A 22,394-nucleotide genomic window follows, 5' to 3' on the forward strand; every position below is an offset into this window, starting at 1 on the left:
TTTGAAGCTGCTTTTTTTATTGTCCAAGTTTCTGAATCATAGGTGGGGATAGGAAATATCAATGCTCGAACAGGGCGTAATTTTGTGTTTTTTGTGATGTCAGTGTTCTTCCAAATTTTTGTGAGTTTGGCTGTTGCCGATCTGGCAATTGTAATGCATCAAAGGATCTCGTCTTCGCATCCTCCACTGTGAGTAATAACGGAGCATAAGTAATTAAATTGCCTGGTCACTTCGTAACCTGCCATGTTTCTTATCTCTGCTTGGTTGTTTATGGTTCTATCGATGATCATCAACTCCAGATTTTAATTTTAAGTTTTTCAAAACCACATTATTAACTCATACATTAGCAGTATTATTTACATATGGTTTTTGTAATAAATAGATGAGATGTTCTGGCGTACCCATTTCACTAAGTATATGCCACATTTTGTCCCATTTTACGGTATCGAAGGCCTTGGAACTGCCAACAAAGCATAAATATGTTTCTATGTTAAACTCTCGAGATTTTTAGATAATCTGACGAATATTAAGAATATGTTTTCTTGTTTCTCTACCTGGGACGAATCCGCAATGTTCTTTGGGAATTTGTGGTAAGAAAATTGATTTAAGTCTTTTAATAATAACGGTTAAAAGTACTCTGCTAGCTTGTGATAAAAATGCTACTGTACGGTGATTACTGCAATCTGTCCGTGAACCTTTTTTATATATGGTAATAAACGTGAGTTTACCCCAGTCATTTGGCCACTTTCCGGTAATCCAAAACTCATTGCAAATTCTAAGCATTCTCGAATAGAAAAATAAAGAAAAACAAATAAATACCTTACTACCTCCCATAATGACAAAAGGCCACCTTTAAAAATCTTTAAACAATCTTCGACCGTCATTTTGTCAAGTTTTGGGTTTTCCTTATTTTCTACACAGGTGATATAATTTCTGCTTCTATAAAAAACTTGCACTTTATAAAAATTGTTCATAATATGAATAGCAAAGGCAACTAAAATCATTCTTGTCATGTCATTGGAATTAACTGAGGATGTCGTATCATAAAAATCTATATGTGCTGCAATTTTTCGTATAACTTCTTTTCGATAACTATTTTCTTAAAAGCAGAAATTATTCCTTGATTCATCGGTTTAAATGAAATTTTATTGGCAGGTAAGAAAATAATTGATATGGTTTATGGGTAGAACAGTTATTAAAAAATAACAGAACATGTCTATTCTTTGGAGCCATTTTCTTGCCGAAGTTAATAAGCCATTCCTTAAACATAATTGTTGTCATCCAAGCATTTTTATTGAAACTGTATTTTACGAGCAATGATTTTAGGCATTTACAACACCTTGGACTTTTTGATTTTTTAATTAAAAAAGTGGTATTTTTTGGCTTCCATCGCAATTAGCACAACCCATATAATAATAAAGGTAACACAGGTATTTGCGTCAGGTACGCTGGCATCTTTTGCATCCCCAAAAATTTTTTTAAAGGAAACTAGTAAAGGCTTTTTCTATATTCAGAACCATCTTTTGTCGCTTGAAAGTTCGCATTACTTAAATTTTCGACTATTTCTTCAGTTTTATCTTTTAAAAGTGGAAACCTAATTAAAACATTTGGTGTCCTTTTTTTAGTAAACTACTTGGCTAATGCCTGTTTAAGGTCTGAATATTTCTCAATGCGTTTTCGTTTTTGGGTTGATTTTTAATTACCTTGCCAATCGTTAATGAAACTGTCTGTTTTTTAAAAGTTTGCTCTGTTGAGCTTGTGAAATTCGAAACTTTTTAGAAATTTCGATTTGACTGCATTTAGATTGTTTGGCAATGAAGTGGTTTAGCTTTAGAAATTTTTAAACAAATAACAAAGCACTTTATGCCATGTGGATATATTGAAGAGGAGCCGAATTGATGCTGATAACAAAATAATAAAGTTTTTATGAAGACCATAATAAACTAAACACCCATTACATTTTTAGGATATTGTCCATATCTACAGTTATTCGTTTCCTGAAAAATATTCCATTAAGTAGTATTATTTTATTAAAATGTATTCTTATATACATAAAATAATTTTAAGGAAATTGCAATAGTTAATAAAGACATTTTAAAAATAGTCCAGTTTTTTTAATGGAAAATCATAAATATAATACGTTTTCCATTGACACTAGTTAGCGGCTGGTCATTCACCCATGACCTGACTTAATATACATAAACAACCAAATACATATTTCAATCTAGCGGGTTAATTAAATACTAGTATGATTTTCCGTCCACACTTGTTTTTTCGTCGATTCATCACTATTTAGGAAACACGAAACAACACTTAACTTTATTTCAAGATAAATCCGTTTCGTAAATCTACCAAAATGCTACGACTATACGCGATTTCTAGGGCTCGGGTTGTTATATTAGAGAAACAGAGTCGTTGACCAGACACAGAGTATTATCTGACGATAAAAAGTTCCTTTTTGAAACGATTTTGTTTTGGGCGTCTTTTGTTTCAATTTAATAGGGTTGGCAAACTTTATACTAGTCGTTATCTACAAAAATAACATTTATTATATTAAAAAATGATATACCAGGCATAAATAAATGTTCACAAAAATTGCTTGTATTACTTTTAAATTGTATAGCGTAAATATCATTTTTAATAATTATTGTAATAAGAGTCTGACTTATTAATAAAATCATGACTACGCCTACTTTTCATTTATAGTATTTTTCATATTCGCACGTCATTCAGGATTTACGACGTCAGAACCCCACCTACAATTTATTAATATATAATATATTATGATCAAATCCGGATATTACCGGGAGTACTGGTACGGAACGAATACCTATATACGTTAAGCTTTGCAGACGATCAAGTAGTGATTGCACAAGACCAAGACGACCTCAGCTACATGATGAAGAAACTACAAGAAGAATATACCAACGCTGGCCTAGATATTAACCTCGCGAAAACAGAGTACCTATCTACAAGTGATGAAGACATAGAAGATCTACAGATTGATGACAACGTAACAATCAAAGGAAAGGATCAATTTAAATACCTGGGATTTATAATCACGAAAAAGGCAACAACAGAGGAAGAAATTACACAAAGATTAGGACAAACAAGAACAGCAATCCGACAACTTAACTCAGTATGGTGGGATAGACACCTAAATATGAAGACAAAAACGCAGATTTATAAAACATTAGTGCGAAGTATTATGACATATGGGGCTGAAAATTGGATCATAAACAAGAAAAACAGCAGTAAGATAGTAGCAACAGAGATGGAATGCCTGCGAAGATGCTGCAGAGTAACAAGAATGGATAGGAGAAGTAATGACGAAATAAAGCAAAGAACATCAATAGAAACAGACATACTAACATATATAGAACAAAAAAGACTAAAGTGGTATGGACATGTAAGAAGAACTAGCAACAGCAGATGGATAAAGAGAATAACCGAATGGAGCCCAATAGGAAGGAGGAAAAGAGGACGACCCCGAAAATCCTGGAGGAACGAAGTAGACGACGCCATGAGTAAGAGAGATGGAAACGGTTGAGCGAGGAAAGGCAGTGAATACTGTAGAATTTCTAAATATATATATATATGATCAAATTGTGTAAGAAATAAAATTCTTACTCTAAAAAAGCGGCAACACTTTAAACAATTTTGCCACACGCTGAACTGTCAAAAAATTTGAAGTATTTCTATATCAGTTGCGTACAATTATCTAATATATTTAATTAAAATTATTATTTTGTGGAATATTAGACTTAAAGAGTTATTTCATAAAATTTATATTATTAATAATAACAAATATTTTTGGTTATTTAATCAATATAATTCTAAAATTCCCAATATAATAATGATTACATTTTTCTGATTATTATACCATGTTGACGCATATGAAATTTTAAATATAAGTGACGTCATTTTATATAAATTGTGACGTGTACGCATTTTTATATGAAAAATACTATATGTGAACATTTCCTTAACTGTAACCTAAACCCTGCGTTAGGCGCGTGTTTAAGTATGACTTAGGTGCGTCTCAAACTTAGGTTCTTGAGCATTTATTTTTAATTTTGCACGCCTATGAATTTCTCTTTCTCTTTTCTCTGGAAAAATTTATGGTTTAAAATTTGGGGTTTTATGAGCCATCAACTTAACTCTTTTAAAAAAACTAACCCTCCTCAACTCTTTATTTAACGCTGCAGCATGGTATATATAAATGCATAAAAATTCAAAATTTCGTAAAAGAGACGAGAGGCTAATTGCCAACTTGCATTCCATCTTTTCATTGGACGACTGGATATGACATTTTTGACACCAGTTATTGAGGTTAGGTAACCAGCATGTTCCATCTTTCCATTCGACGATTTTGTCACGCCACCTATTGAAGTTATGTTTAAATTGTTTATAGATTGTTTAGAAAAAAAAAATATATGAAAAATAATTGTATTTCCTAGATTCTGCATGATGAAAACAATAAATTAAATTAAGACATACAGTCGTGTATAATAGGTATAAAACGGACAGATCAATAAAAGTTCCAAATAAAAAATGTTAATTTCAAAAACTTGGTTTAATCCAATAAGAAAAATGTCACTAGCGTTTACGTTGTATTACATCAACCGGGATGAAGTGTTGAATAAATATTGGTCTAATGAGATGTGTATTGATGGTACTCGTTGGTTGAATGACATAGGTTTTGAGCTCATAAAATTGTTAATTTTAGAGGATATAAGACAAGGTTCCCCTCTAGTTCTTCTCCAAGGCTACCAAAACGAGCACTGAACGCCAGAATGCAGGGAAAGAGACCAGTTGGAAAGCCAAGAAAGCGCTGGGAAGACACAGTAAGCAGCGACGCACAAGCACTTTTAGGAGTCCGTGTATAGAGAAGAGCAGCCACAGACAGACAAGGGTGGAGGCAAAAAATAAAGGAGGCCAAGGCTCATTTTGGGCTGTAGTGCCGTAGAAGAAGAAGACAAGGTTCCCCACTTTGTTTAATAAGCAATCGCTCCGATCAAGCTGCATTGTCTCTATTTTTTAAAATAATTAAAGAGAAATGTCTTATGAAGAGAGAAGCTGAGTTACTTATTTTTTTTTAGATGCATTTGATTGCCCAATACAAGGGCCATCTTCATCAACAGCTATCCCAATTGGTAAGAGATTGTTTTATTAGAAAGCTAAGTTTCTTTATATGTTTTTTTAGATACATGCTATTTCCCACTACAATCTATAATGCATCTCCAAAGTAGAGGGCAAGTTTTGTTGGAGTACCAACCAAAGTATGTACTACCAAAAATTATTTGTAGAAGGATAAAAACTAACTGTTTATTTTGATTACAGTTTTGATCCAGTTGAACTGTGTCAACTGCTTAATATTGAAGTGGAGAAAATTGCAGAAGCAAGTACAAATATTTTATTCTAATGCACTATTTTAAAATTTCTTTGGCTTTGTCTGAAGACATTTGACAATGTTAACACAAAATTCTTATCTTACAGGAACAAGTTGACAAACTCTAGCTAAAAGAAGGTTTGTCTTCTCAAACATAAAGGAGGCAGAGGAAGTTTGGGACAGAAGCCAATCTGAAATCGTAGAAGAAGTAAAGGCAAGAAGTTGTGAAAGGTAATCAATAAGGGCAGAGTAAAATTGGAATATTATAAAATATTACGCCTCCTTTCATTTCAATGCATTTTTGAATTATATCAGAAAAATTTCTCCCAACCTTCAGAAATGTATATGCAGTTGATTTCTAATAAAACTTGCGACATTCTCTCTTTCTTTTGTGCCATAATTCTTATAATACAATGCACCGCTGTACCAAAAGTAAACCAAAATAAAGTATTTATTTAAACACAAGGTTCGTTGCAAGGTACAAACTATGCCTATTTCCAATTATTGCTATTGCTAATAATTACAAATTCACAAACAGTAAACGGAACACAAAAATGTTGATTACCTAACCTCAATAACTGGTGTCAAAAATGTCATCCAGTCGTCTAATGAGAAGATGGAATGCAAGTTAGCAATTAGCCTCTCGTGTAAAAGAGTACCACAGGCCATCTTCTAGTATTGCAAGCGACGTTATTAGATCAACGCCTACTTTTGTCAAATTATAGATTGACAATATTTCTGGTTACTGTTTGTCGTGCATTGAATTATCTATTGCATCGTCAAAATGCATACTAGATAATAACAGAACCCGTGTTGAGTGCTTACTGCAATGTGATACAATCATTGTGAAAACCAAAAATGGATGTCAATAATTTTCTTTATTTTCTTGGTATCAGTTCGTTTGGTATTTCTTTTGTATTTTTGTGAATTGTTCTGACATATGTTAGCTTTTTCTGCTTTAGTTTCCGTAATAAAGAAAGGATAGTAAACCAATTATCACCGGTAATGTTCCTGTTTGTATTTTTTATTGGTTTTATCTAGTGCAAATTAATGCCTTCTGCCAAATTTCTTAGTCAATAAGGTCCATCACGCTGTACTCCAACATACAGGGTTTTAGATTAAACAAAGTTTAATAAGAGTACTGTACTAACACTATTTCAAGATCAATTTCTTGGTTAAGTAAATAATAAAACAAACTTAATAGACCTTATCAAAACTGCTTAGTAGTGGGTTTTAGTGTCCCAGGCTGAATCTGATGCAGTCATCATCCGTTCTGCGCTTACCGTATTCCAATCCTACAATTTTGTAACTGTCGTAGCAGAGGACTATGATATTATTGCCTTGCTTATGGCATTAGGAAGGAAGCAGTTCAATTTTGTGTGTCTAAAGTGTTTAATTTTTTTAAAACTTCAAAAGGGTGTAAGTCGCATCAGTTATACTGTCCTTCAAGTTTTATATATGGCAACGCCATTGCACAGAATTTGGTGTTTCTCAATGCTTTTTAAGAATACGACACAACATCAGCAGCTTACAAGATCGGCAAATTTAAATTCATCAAAATTTAGCTCACGGAACAGCAAAATTTTCACTGAGAAAGCCGAACAATCTTTGCCCCCTGTCGTTGGCGAACGTTTTTTCACACTACTATGTCTACTCTTTATATAGTAGACACAAAGATGATTCTCTGACAGTATGAGATACAAAGTTAGACAGTGACCAAAATACATATAACTTATCATCGCTTCCGCCAACACAATATTTAGCTCTTTTACACAATCTTAGAGTTTTCACCAGAAAACACTGCGATCCTGAAGATTAGGACTGGAAAAAGAATGAAAAAATTTAAATAACAATGAAAACTTTCAAAACTCTAGCTCTTCCCGAAATTCTGAAATTAATTTTCTGCAGATGCAAGGGAAACTGTGAAAGTATGTGCGGTTGCCGAAAATCAGGCTTCAAATGTTTTGCAGTGTGCCTCAATTGTTTTGGTGCAGTCTGCAGTAGCATTATGGAAATATTAAAATTAATAAAAAAAATCGAAGAATTCGAAGATTATTTACCCAAAATGACGCCAATTTTAACTCCCGTTCTTTCGCAAACATTCACCTTCGATACTGAATTAGATCCTGTACCGCAGTTTGGACCATCAAAGAAAACAAAAAAATAATAGCTGAAAAACAACTTTTTAAATATATAATTATGCTCAGTATTATCTCGCCTAGAAATTGTCTGTGGATTAGGCCTAATGGGTATACCACTTAAAAAAACGCGCCTCCAGATTCTACCTCATAGGTGGAAAAAGGTCGATAATAAACTAATATTTTCATAGGATTGTGAAAAAAATGATAAATTATATGAATAAAAAATATATAATAGAAAACTAAGCTCAAAGGTGCGTTTTATCGTATTCTTACGAGTATTTAAGAACCCGGTGAACTTCGGAGTGCTGTAAAATCCAGAGAAATTAATGAAATTAAACAAGTAGTAAATATTTGTAGTAAAAATTATTTGTTTAAAACCCACTATAATTTTGCTCTGATGTCGTTTTATTATAAGATGACCAAAAATAAAGTTATAAGACCCTAAAGAAAATTTGTTCAACAATTTTCAATTATTTGTGTTTATAACATTTGTGTATGATAAAATGTTTGAATGTATTCAACAAGCAGTACCTAAAAGACAAAAATCTAACAATAGTTATAGTAAATACAGTTTTCCTAAATATTTTTCTCAAGATTTAATTTGTAAAATCAAGAAGAAGAACAAGCTACATAGCCAAGTACAGGGTGGACATGTTAATATCCAAATCAAGAATGAGTACAACTGTCTTAGGAAGTCCATTAAAGGACAAACAAAATCTGAGTATATAAAATATCATGACACTGTAGAAACAAACGTTAACATGGACCCAACTAGTTTTTGGTCATTTGTGAAATCCAGAAGTAGTTCCAGGGGTTTACCATCAGAAATTAAGTTAGACAACAATATTTACACTGGTTCTGATGAAGTTTCTAATGCTTTTGCACTATACTTTAAGTCAGTCTATAACATCTCATCTGATATGAAGGTACCTAAGTTTCATGGTATTCTAGAGTTTGATGAGATAACTGAAGAAGCCATTAGAGCTGGTGTAAAGAGATTAAAACCCAAGAAATGTACAGGTAAAGATAATCTACCTGCTTATATCTATAAGGGGTGTATTGCCCAACTTGTTGAACCATTACAGGTTATATTTAATCTAGCTTTAAAAACTAATACTTCCTAAAAAATTTAAAGATACCATTACAGTTCCTATTTTTAAATTTGGTAATATTAATGATGTAAAAAATTATAGACCAATTAGTATTTTAAATTTTTTGGCAAAAATATTTGAATCTATTTTATATAACCACTTATTACAACATTTTATCAAATCTTTTAATCAATATCAACACACATTTCTACCGGATAAATCAACACTTACAAATTTATGTATTTTCACACAATCTGCTGCAGATGCCATAAATACTAAGAGGCAAATGGATGTAATCTTTACTAATTGTGCAAAAGCATTTGATAGGGTTGATCATGGTTTATTACTAGAAAAACTGGGCACCTTTGGCCTCTTAATTAATGCATTAATATTTTTGAATTCGTATCTAGCAGATAGAAGTCAGCAAGTTAGAGTTGGTAATTTTTTCTCAGAGAAATATTCCGTAACTTCTGGAGTTCCTCAGGGCAGCAACCTGGGACCACTCTTATTTGCTTGCTTTATAAATGATCTTTCTAGTTGTCTCAAATTTTCCACTTGTTTAATGTTTGCCGATGATTTTAAGATGTTTAGAATTGTAGAAGATGAATGTGTTTGCCAACTATTACAACTAGATTTAAATGCGGTATCTAATTGGTTTCAGATAAATAGAATGGATCTAAATGTTGAAAAGTGTACAGTGATGACCTTCACACGTAACAGGAACATTATTAAAATGGTGTATTCTCTAATAGAGAATTGCCCAGAAAATCCGCGTGTAAAGATCTTGGTGTGAGTTTTTAGCAAAGCTTGCACTTCAATGATCACTACCACATTGCTACTAATAAGGCTTTTAGGATGTTAGGATTTATAATTAGAAACACCAAACATTTTAAGATGATAGATAGCATAATTAAACTATATAATTCCTTGGTAAGACCACATCTTGAGTATGCTTCTGTAGTTTGGGTACCCCATGCAGGACTAAATATAGATTTAATTGAAAAGGTACAAAAAAGGTTTTTAAGATATCTATATGTTAGAAAATATAATTCTTATCCATACTTGGTGTCTTACCGGAGTATGCTTGAAACTTTCAAATTTGTAACACTGGAACAGAGATGGAAAATGTAAGCAATGCTATTTGTATATTATATTGTGAATAACTTAAAATATTAAGACTTATTCTTGATCAACTATATAAAGTTCTTGGTACCTAAGATTAACTTAAGGTTAAGTCATAAAGGGCTGTTTTTTATTTGCGAGACAGACTGCTTGCCCATAAACAACATGATGAGGCAGTGCAATATAATACTAAAGAAAAATAGCGACATAGATATTTTCAACACCAACATCAAAGCAATTAAATCTAACTTTCTACCTGCCTCGATCACTTTATCTTAGCATTTAGGTATATCTAATGTCAAAATCCCTACTTGTAATTACATTTTATTCTGTAAAATGTGTTTGTTGTGGAATAAATGAATAAATAAATAACTTTTTTATTTTCGAGATACAGCGCGAAAACCCTTTGCACCCCTTTTTCCATGATGGCGGCCTTGGGACATGGGTTCCGACCCCACGAACTGTAACGTAAACTTATTCTTACCTTCTTATTTTAGAAATCAAAATATAAAATTGCGTCCACTTAAAATCCAACCCCAATGTAACTTTTCAATGGACCATACGATTTGTATACATTGATAATTTTCCATCGTATCGTTCAAGAATAAATGTTATAGAAAAAAAAAATGCAATATTTAAAGGGAATGCACATCACTAACCATTTTTTGTTTCGTTCATTATATAAAGTAGCTACCTATTAAAGTCTAATTTGGACAGAATAATATGATTTATATTCACAAAACGAAATGAAATGTCACATCTGATAGCCGCAACAGAACAAAATTAGTAAATTTTAACGTAAAAACCTTAGTTTTTATATGAAATATTTATTCTACGAAATTTCTAGAAATAGTTGATTCGAGACGAGTTTTAATTTAATTAAAAAACTGAATAGCCAAGTAAGTCAGATATGGAATTTAATAATATTCTACCTTAAATTACAAACAATATATCCCAGAACCTCCTGTTGTAAAAATCGAGAAATTAAGATAAAAGGTATTATGTACGTTTAGAGAAGTTTGGAAAATATTACAAAGCGTACTAATAGAATAAATATCGATGAACTTATACAGTCAATCACTTAAAAAAGTGTAGTACAACATCCTACTACTTTCATATAAAAGAAGGGATTGGGATTCATATTGTCAGACAAACAATATGAAAGGAAAGCATAAATTGTTCTCTTGAGTACAAAAACTTGATTAAGGAAAAAAGAGAACGCAGGAGCAAGTGAAAATACACACACACACACACACACACACACACACATCTATCGACAAAGCAAACCTAAACAGAATTACTAGAAGACTTAAAAATCTAAATAAGTGATGGATGCGACCGTTACTTGATGGAAATTCATTTTATCTAACAATAAAACACTAAAAACTGTTGTTTTCAACACCTCTACCATATTTATTTTAAATTATCACTACAGCTGTTTCGGCCAGAGTGCCTTTCTCAAGTGATCTATTTTTGGTATGTGTTTACACTTTATAGTCCTTAACTGAATACGTTCAGAAGGGGAGAACTGTTTGTCTCAAGTTGGTTATTCAGAATTATGTCTGTATTTTTGAATTTGTTGATTTCCATAGATTCTAATAAAGATAACTTACGACCTTTATTCGTCATTAAAAGAATGATGATGGTCTAGAAGGTGAAGTGCTTACGTAGAGTCTGTTTTTATATTATTAAAAGCCTTTTTATGTTCTGCTATACGTTTGATAAAAGTTCTACCAGTTTGACCTATGTAAGTTTTTGGGGCAGTTTGTATACAGCGCTGTGTAATTGCTTTTTTTTGGCTCTTGTTGTTCTTAAGATTTGCCTAAGTTGTTGTTTGTTCTGAAAGCTGGTATTGTTCCTTTCTTTTTATGTGTTTGGCTATTATAAATTTAAATTTTTTAATGCAGTTTTTGAAATAGTAAAATCGCTTCGTTTTTGAACCCTTTATCTTTGGCGCTGTATGGATGTCACATTTTTAAAGTTATCTAACTTTTAAAGGGCTAACTGAGGTTTTAACGGTCGTAGGACATTATGCTTTTTTTTTGAATTCGTGTAAAAATGCCAACATTATGAACAAAAAAAAAATTAACTTCCTACATGTTATTACGTTTGAGTTATTTTAATTGTTTAAAGTTTAAAATTACAGTACTTTTGCGAACCTATGATACAATATTGTTCTGAAGCTATTTTCTTGTGACATTTTGAAGTAATTACTATTTTAATGGGACTAAGTCATTTAAATAATAATAATAGATACTCAAAAATATTGGCAATATCATTTTAAAGTCGTCTACTTTAAAATGTATAATGTATGTCTGAATTATCAATATAAATGAGTCAGATAAAATTAAATTATTAGAAGAATTTTTCACAAAGTAACAAAAAAAAAACAAAATTTGTTTAATTTACTAATGTTTGTATTTTGAGAACGATTTCCGAAGTGGAAATTGATACGTCAATAAACTTACTTTAACCTTTAATTGTGGCTTCTTTATTTGTTTAATTACTATTATACAATAGATAACATAAACTTTTTATTCGTTACATGATTTAATTTCATGATATAAGCCTTTTTCTTCAATTTGGTGCTTTTTAGAATTCATATAGAACCAATTGTTAACGCATGATAACGGTGCAGATAAAAGCTTGTTGGTAAAAACAGTTTCAATTTTGGGATAACTATTATGTGAAACTTTTAGAAAATTTTAAAGCTGGATATTTGTGATATTGTCTTTATTCTCATGCGAAATCAAAGTTTTTTGTGCATTTTTAGAAAAGTTATTATTAATGTTTAAAAAATGAACATTTAAAGCTATTTCTGCAATAATTTAGCAAAAAAATAATAAAACAACTTTACAAAACCTCTCTTTCAAGAATTTCACACGCTTATTTTCAGTTTCAACTGAAACCTAAATCTACAAATCAATCTGTTTTGAAAAATATTATAAAATGTATTTCTAATATACCAGTTTTTATTTCAGTAGTTTTTTTAAACACTTATTAGTTTCAATAAAGAACTTGTTTTGTTGAGATTTTATTGTTTTTGATTCGTAATTTCTGATGGTACAAAATAAAGACTATTACTCGATTAGAATAAAAAATAAATCTACTCGTGATATTCGTGATTACTGACACTCGTATTGGACTTACAATCTAATTTTCTAGCAGAATATTTTAATTCCACACAATATCTTTTCATGTAAGAGAAATCAATAACCACATAAACTTAATATTAAATAATAATTACAAATGAAAATCAGATAAAAAGTACCTAATAAGTTTTAGGTAGAAGCCTCTGGAAAGAAAGTATTAATATTATAAAAAGTGTTAGTTTTAAAATGAAACCAGTCTGTTTACTTCAGTTAATGTTGACACTTAATTACTTGCATAATCGACTCGGTAAGTTCTATATTTAGTATGATACTTGATTATTTTACATTCTTTAGAGAATTAGTCAGTAAATGCGGTACGTTTATAGAAATTGCAAATAAATGATAAATTACTAAATCACATGTATTTGATTTTTCTTACTATGGTTTGGCTAATAATGATTGACAACAAAATTGATATATGTTTGAAAAGGGATAATAAAAACGGGTCTGGTGTATGATATGAAGGTTGTGATATTGTATATATATATATATATATATATATATATATATATATATATATATGAAAATAAAAGATTGCGTTTCAATTTGAATTTCACCATTGCTCTACACGTATTTCGAGTTATTCAACTCCTCATCAGAAACACTTGTGAAAGTTCAAACTGTAATAAAATGTAGTCTAGTATTTGGCCATTATAATTAAAATAACAACCTGGTACGCTAGCAGCGGCACCTATACGCAGTAACAAGAAGTCGAGAGATCTCTCTTTGATAGCAAATTAAGTGAACCGCAAATTCAAAGCCTCCTAGTAGAGGCTTTTGAACGACGCTAGAAGTAAACTTTTACTCCGTCATGCATCTACGGTTCACCCTTGAAAAACACTATCTTTTTCGCTATATTCATGTATATATATATATATATATATATATATATATATATATAATATATATATATGTATATATATATATATATATATATATATATATATATATATATATATATTTTAGTTTTGAGTTTCTTGAACCGTACTATATTTAATATAGTATGGTTTGTTGTTATTTGTGTTGTTATAAAATTTATGAAGTCTTAACAAACTCTTAACAAACTTAACAACTTACAACAAACTTACAAACTTAACTCTCTTAACAAACCCAACAGCATCAAAACTAATTACACAACTCTTCTATATATAAAAGGTTTATCCGAACAATTAACAAATCTTTTAGCCAAACATAATATAACAGTGGCCCACAAAGGCAACAATCTTTTAAATAAATATTTCACAAAACTAAAAACACAAATTCCAAAACTTAAAAAATCACATGTTGTTTACGAGATACCATGTATTAATTGTGAAGGTGTCTATATCGGTCAAACTAGTCAACTGCTTCAATTCCGAATTCGCTCTCACAAATATGACAAGAACAACGTCACTGCGCTCACAAAACATGAAAGTGAGAAGAAACATAAATTACTCAAATTACTGATTTTGAAAACATCAAAGTTTTAAAAAGAGAACAAAACAAAAAGAATAGGGAAATATACGAATTAATAGAAATAAAAAGAAATACCAACGCAATAAATGACAAAAAAGATACACAAAACCTAAATAAAATATATTTCAATCTGATTTAAATAATAATAAATATAACACGTCATTGTTATGTTCACTTTAATCGGACAAGTGATGAAAGTGTTTGTTGAAGTGTAAATATTGTCTTTCTTCCTCTTGATTTTGTCAATTTTGTCAGTGATATCTTTGACGTAAGAAAAAAAAGCTTTCGTATGATGAGGGTCTGAGACTTTAAGTTGAGATTGAGTGGAAGATTGATGTTTGTGGATGCTCCTATTGACGTGATTTTCGCGGTAACCGTTTTGGATGAAAGCTTGTTTTTTTTTAAATAAATGGGCACCGCTTCAACCTAAAAATCTAAAAAGGTTGAAGAAGTATATGATTGTGAATCATTCAGCACAAGTAATTTAAGGCCATTAGTTATATTTATGTAAATTTTTTTCCTTATATACTATCACGTCAGATTTTTATTATCAAGGAAAGCAAAAAATTTTCAGATTACTTTCTAGAAATACTGATTTATAGAATGAAGCAAAAACTTAACGATCCAAATAAAAAATGCAGTTTTTAAAATAATAGGTGTGTTGTTTATGGGTAAAAGTTTTAAAATTGAATTGAATACTCTCTTATAAATATACCTCTTATAAAATGAAAATACTGAAAGCCAAGGGTAAACTAATAAACTATAAGCAACATAGAGTATATATAGAATGTGACCTAACATTAAAAGAGATAGAGATACAAAGAAATCTTAGGAAGATAGCAGCAGATGAAAAGACTAATGGAAAAAGGACTCATAATTACTCATAATTATATGGTATAAGGTTTCATAATTATAGAAGGCATTAAGTGGAAATGGAATCAAAAAACAAGCCGGATAGAAAAAATAACATACAATACAGAACCAACTGGTTCAAAAAACTAGCTGAAGAAAACACAATGACGGACCGAGAAACAAAACAGGCACAGAACAGGGACATGAGCAGATCTAAAGATAATAACACAAACGAAAGTAAAAACAAATTGAAGTACAACTTAAACACAGAAAAGAACAAAACAATTTGGAAAATGGCATCATGGAATGTGAGAGGTATAAATGGGAAGGAAATAGAACTGGGGGAAGAAATTAGAGATTAGAACATTGAAATAGTAGCTATAACAGAGACAAAGAAAAAAGGAAAAGGATCAATAATATTAGAAAACGGAATGTTACTAATATACAGTGGAGTGGAAGAAACGAAGAGAGCTCAGGCAGGAGTAGCGTGCATGATAAAGAAGAAGAGTATGAACAAAATAAAAAATTGGATATATTACAACGAACGTGTACTAAGAGTAGACATAGATATGGATACAGAGGAAACCAATACAAACCTAATCATATGTTATGGACCAGATGAAGACGCAACAAAAAACGAAAAGAATGAATTCTGGGACAAATTACAAGAAGTGATAAATGATTGTACAGAGAAAATTGTTATCACAGGAGACATGAACAGCAGAGTGGGGAAAGAAACAGAAAAATGGAACAATGTCATCGGACCTTATGGGGAGGACAAACTAAACAAAAATGGAAAATTACTACTCGAATTCTGTCTAGACAATAACCTGGTGATTATGAACACACACTTCCAACATAAAATGATACACAAGATCACAAGAGAAGTCAAATCAAGAGACGAACAATCAATTATAGACTATACTATAGTGCAAAAAACAGAGAAGAACTGGATAAGAGACGTAAGGGTAAAAAGGAGTTATGAAATTGGTAGTGACCACTATCTACTACAAACCACATTCAAAAGCAAAAGAAAAGAAATAAAAAGAAATGAGAACATAAACAGAAAACACAAAGAAATAATAAAAATTTATAAACTAAGGGAAGAAACAACGAGAATAAGATACTCAGAAGGACTAGAGAAAGAGATGGACAATGAACATGAAATAACAGAGACAATAGAAGAAGAATGGGGAAAATTTAAAAATGCGATGATAAAAACAGCTAAATCAATATGTGGAACCACAAGAAATAACAACAGAGGGAAAAGAACATCTTGGTCTAACGATGAAGTGAAAAGAGAAATAAAAGAAAAGAAGAAATTATGGAAAGAATACATCCAAGACAAAACACAACAAAAATATGAAAATTATAAGAGACAAAGAACAAAAGTTAAAGAGATAGTTAAGAAAGAGAAAAAGAAAAGTTGGGAAAAATTCGGAGAAAAAATGGAAGAAAACAGCAAAGAAAACGTAAAATTATTTTACAGAACACTGAAAAACCTAAGAAGCAACAAAGAAACGAAACTGAAAAAAATAATGAACAAGGAAGGAACAATAATAAACGACGATAACACAATAATGGAAAGATGGAGGGAACATTTTCAGCTGATACTGAATGGAAATCAAGTGAATACAATGGAGAAGGAAAGCCACAACAGGAGAGTATCCATGAGAAACACGGAAAATCCAGAAACTATAGAAAAAGAAGAATTGGAAGAAGCAATAAGAAAGATAAAGATTGGAAAAGCACCAGAAATGATGAAATATATAGGAGTAAAAGCAAAAGAAAAATTGTTATACATATATAACCTAACATGGAAGAGAAAAGTAATACCCAGAGAATGGACAAATGCAGTAATTATACCTATATACAAGAAAGGAAACACAAGAGACTGTAGGAACTATAGAGGTATATCACTACTATGTGTAGCAGCAAAAGTATACGAAACCATAATAGAAAGGAAAATTAGAAAAGAAATAGAACATAAATTAGAGGATGTACAAAGTATATTCAGGAAAGGACACAACACACAAGACCATATATTCACCATGAAACAAGTAATAGAAAAAGCCTTAAAGAAAAATAAAGAAATACATCTGAGCTTTATAGATATGGAAAAAGCATTCGATTCAGTCAAAAGAAAAGATATATGGGAAAGCCTAAAGAAGAAACAAGTAAGTGAAGAACTGATAGAAGCAACAAAGAGTATATACATGAAAAACAACAAATACAGTAAGAATGTTAAATATACAGTCAGAACCATTTGAAACAACCCAAGAAGTTAGACAAGGGAGAAGTCTCAGCCCAGTACTATTCATAAATGTAATAGATGAGATAGTGAAAGAATCTAAGAAAACATTCAAGAAATACTGCATCGGTTGGAACAAAATGCAATGATAAATGCTGAGATGTGTATATTTGCAGACGACATAGTATTAATTGCGGAAACTGCAGAAAAACTGAAATACAACTTAGAGAAATGGAACCTAGAAGCAAGCAAATACAACTTAAACGTAAACAAAGAGAAGACTCAAATAATGAAAATATCAAGAAAACAAGGGACGGAAGATCAAATAGAAGTAATGATAGACCAACAAAAAATAATACAGACAAATTCATACAAATACTTAGGAACAGTAATCAACAACAAAGGAGACATCGAGGATGATCTTAACAACAGAATGGAAAACACAGGAAAACTATTCCAAGCACTAAATAGAGGATTCCTTAATAACAAAGAAATATCAACAAAGACCAAGATGACAATATACAAAGTAATATATAGACCTACAGTGACATATGGAGCAGAAAATTGGATATTAAACAAAAGACATCAGAGCAGAATTCAGGCAGCAGAGATGAAATACCTCAGAAGAACGATAGGAGTAAAAAGAATTGATAGAATCAGAAATGAAGAAATAAGAGAAAGACTCAAAATCAAACCGATACTCGAGTCAATCAAAGAGAAAAAATTGGCATGGTTCGGACATCTAAACCGGATGGACAATAATAGACAAGTAAAAAGAGTGTGGGACGCCAAACCAATAGGGAAGAACAGAAGAGGAAGACCCATTAAAGAATGGAACAGTGACACCTCGTAGATACTGCAGAGTAAGGATAAGACTTGACAGGAAGCAACACAGATGGCATCCAAAAGGAAGGAATGGAGAAAGTTAGTTAAGAGCTAGGACACCTCAGAAGACTGTCAAATATTGTAATTTAATGAATTGTATTGTAAACGGCCCAACACCGAAAGGTACAAATGGGTTCTACTGATTAAGTAAAGTTATATTTATGTAAATTTTTTTCCTTATATACTATCACGTCAGATTTTTATTAACAAGGAAAGCAAAAAATTTTCAGATTACTTTCTAGAAATACTGATTTATAGAATGAAGCAAAAACTCAACGATTCAAATAAAAATGCAGGTTTTAAAATAATAGCTGTGTTGTTTATGGGTAAAAGTTTTAAAATTGAATTGAATACTCTCTTATATTATTTATGTTTTCTGAAAAGATGCCAAAAAAAGGACTTTCATTGAATATTGCTTCCATCTACTTAATCTGCAGCAAAACTTCACGTTATAAAATATAATATCAAGTTCAAGTGTGACGAGTATTAAACAGAGTTTGATTGAGAGCTTAAAAATGTTTAGAACCTATCTCGGCATTACAGCCGCTACTACCAGGAAATGTATTAAAAACGATTAGCTGTAACTGCAAAACAGGCTGCTCCAAAAAATATAGCTAAGTTAAACATGGTTTTGAAATGTTCTAATTATTTTACTTATTGCCAAGGCTAATTAGACAAAAAATGCAATAATTTTTATTACTCAAGACATCTACGGAAATCGAGGTGTACATTGGTTATGATGAGAAAATAGCCACCAAAAGAGAATTGAAGAAGTTTTACTAAAATCTCTTAAAAAAAGTGAGTTTCAATTGAAAGACAAAGAGATAGACGATGAGGGTGTACTGAAAAATACAATAATCAGCCAAACTGTAAAAAGCATAGAATGGGATATTAAATTTATAATTCAGAGAGTTCGGCCCTAATAGCAATCAAATCTACATCGAAATCTACCACGTTATCAGCTTTCCCGAAATATAGTCATTTTAAATGGTAAAAACAAATCATAATTTAATATTTTATATCTCTACTACAAATTTAAGTGCATTAGTTAGTGCTGACAATATTATCTCAAGTGAGTAGCACTTCTTTTTGTATTATTTTTGTAACAACAACAAAATATCCTTTAAATAATACCTACGTAAAGAGATAACAAAAATTCCAGTTGGGACTTGACCAGTTTTTTGGACCGGCCACAGGACCGGCTCAACTTCTGGTCAAAAAAATTAATAAAATGACTTCATACAACAATAATACTGCACACAACTCCACTAAACACAATTACTCAGATATCGTACATTATTTTAAACATACAACAAAACAAAAAGCAATAGTAATTTACAGCATTGAAAATACAAAGATCCATGATTACGTCGTAGCTGTTGGATCACTAGTGGGTCCGATTAACGTACTTTTTGCCTATAGAATTGCTAACAATAGGATATGCATATACCTCTCCTCAAAAAATACTGTTGATGCTCTTCTTCATTCTTATAAAAATATCGAAATGCATGATAATGCTTCCTACCGGGTATTTATTTTCATAGACGGATTTAGTTGCTCCAAATGTAAAACCATTGGTCATCAAGAATCAGAATGCGCTCACATTTCAAACCAAACTAATTCAACTACCCTCTTAGATTCAACCCAAACCACATCATCATTATCTAAACCTCATGAACCCAATGATACCCCTTCAACTCCTTTCTCAGATTCAACTCAAACCACATAGTCATTATCTAAACCAAATGAACCTCATGATAAAATATATTAATCTACGGAAACCGACCTCATCTAAAACATATCTAAAGATTATCCAGATACTTCGTCTTCTTCCAAAACAACATCACCAGCTGTAAATAACACTGAAAATACTACGGAAATCGACCTCATCTGAAACATGTCTAAAGATAATCCAAACACTTTGTCCTTTTCTTCCAAAACAACAGCACCAGCTGTAAATAACACTGAAAATACTACGATACCAGAAACACCAGTAACTCAATAACCTTAAATAATGCAGTCAATTCTAAACAGCTAAAAAGACATAGCATATCATCTCCTGAAATTTACGAAGACAACCCAAAAACCGACTCATCCGTTTTTAATACCCCTAAACAATAAAAACCAAAAAAGAAACCCAAAACCTCTTCCAAAACCCCCCGCGAAGATGTCATTCACTCCCTAGAATCCATCAAAGACAAAATCGAAAATTTTTTCACTCCATTTTTACTAAATTTTAATGAAATATGTGATTTTATGGAAAATGTTTTAAACTCTCATAACCCTAAATTAACTTCTAAAGATTTCTCCAATGAACCAAAGGAACTAATTCAGATCCTTAATTTTGTTTATTGTTACACATAAAATTCTAGGTTAAGAAATAATATCACCCGACTAAAGAAAAAAATAAACCCTAACCCTTCTTCAGCTGACGAAACTGACGAATCATCACTAGTTGAAGGATAATCAAGGGATGACTAATTCATTTATAGTGCAATGGAACATAAATGGGTTTTATACTCATTATGAACAGTTAAAACTACTAATCGGCGAGCTTTTCACTTTAATTCTTTGTGTTCAAGAAACCCACTTCAAACAGAATAACATATAATAAAAAAAAATTCAATGTTTTAAAAAAAATCGAATAGCTCAACAAGTTGGTGGTGGAGTAGCTATTTTCACCAGAGCTGATTTGGAAGCTAAACCGATCGCGCTAAGTACTAATCTTGAAGCTGTAGCAGTCTCTATTACCTATCATAAAAATATTAACATATAACATTTATTTACCACACCTTAGTAATCTAGATATGCACGAATTAAATAATTTTATAGACCAAATTCCACATCCTAAATTAATTTTAGGAGATATGAACTGACACCACCCGGCATGGGGAAGTCACAAAACTGATAAATACGGTTACTTATTGAAAAACCTAATTGATTGTTCTGATTTATTGTTACTTAATACAGGGAATCTAACTAGATTTAATTCTTATAACGGCCCATTTTCCGCCATTGATATATCCTTATGCAGTCAATATACTTATATTGCCATGGAACACTTTGAACTCATTATATAATAGTGACCACTTTCCAATTTCTATAACTTTAGATCACATTCATCCCCTTGATTTTGCAATATATCAGTCCTGGAAATTAAAAAATGCAAATTGGGCATCCTATCAATCCTATATCAATAATAAACTTGAAAACTTTCAAGTCTTTAAATAAGATTACTATAGAAGCAGCTTTAGAAAATATAGGAAAGACAAAACCCTGTAAAAGGCAACCCGTACCTTGGTGGAATAGTGAAATTGCAAAAGCACTCTCATCTTGTAAACATGCCTTTAATAAACTTAAAAAACATAATACAGACGAAAACTCACTTAATTTTAAAAAACTCAGAGCTGAATCAAGATATCTAATGAAAAAAAGCAAACAAGATACTTGGAAAGACTACGTATCGTCCATAAATTCATCAACACCTTCACAGGTTATTTGAAAATAAAAAAAAATATATAAAATGAAATACAATTTACTACTAGAAGGATTTCCTGGCTGAAAAATCTACGCACGTGGTTCAACACAACAACGACAAATCTTTTCAGAGCCGCAGTTTGCAAAATACAGATTGCCACGATGGTCGCCAACATCAGAAGCGCATAGGCACTACAAGATACAGAAGAATAAAGAATTTCATTATAATAAAAATAATACATTTTTTTATATTTTTAAAAGTATTTATTTTTTAATTGAGTTAAAACCGATTTTATTGCTTTTATTATTTTATATCTATCATTAAAAGAAATTTTATAATTTAAAATCACCAATCATCAATATCAGAAGTGAAATTTTAGTTTAAAATATTAATTTAAGATTAAGGAAACGTCGAAAAATAGGAAATGACAATAACAGAATCAACAGATAAATACAAATTATTTATTTTTAGCAATAATAAACTAACTTGTACTTGATATTTGAATTATTACTAAATAAACGAAAAATATAGTTTATCACACTTTCTAAAAAAACAGTAAATTTTTGTCTCTAAAT

General features: G+C 31.0%; 1 protein-coding gene across 1 annotated transcript in view; it reads right to left on the bottom strand.

Moving 5' to 3' along the window:
• LOC140443752 (uncharacterized) overlaps positions 1-22,394 on the bottom strand; it is a 255,377-nt gene that overhangs the window by 215,493 nt on the left and 17,490 nt on the right. The gene's annotated exons all lie outside the window — the stretch shown is intronic.

The sequence above is a fragment of the Diabrotica undecimpunctata genome, chromosome 6 (genome assembly GCF_040954645.1).
Source record: "Diabrotica undecimpunctata isolate CICGRU chromosome 6, icDiaUnde3, whole genome shotgun sequence".
NCBI classification, from domain to species: domain Eukaryota; kingdom Metazoa; phylum Arthropoda; class Insecta; order Coleoptera; family Chrysomelidae; genus Diabrotica; species Diabrotica undecimpunctata.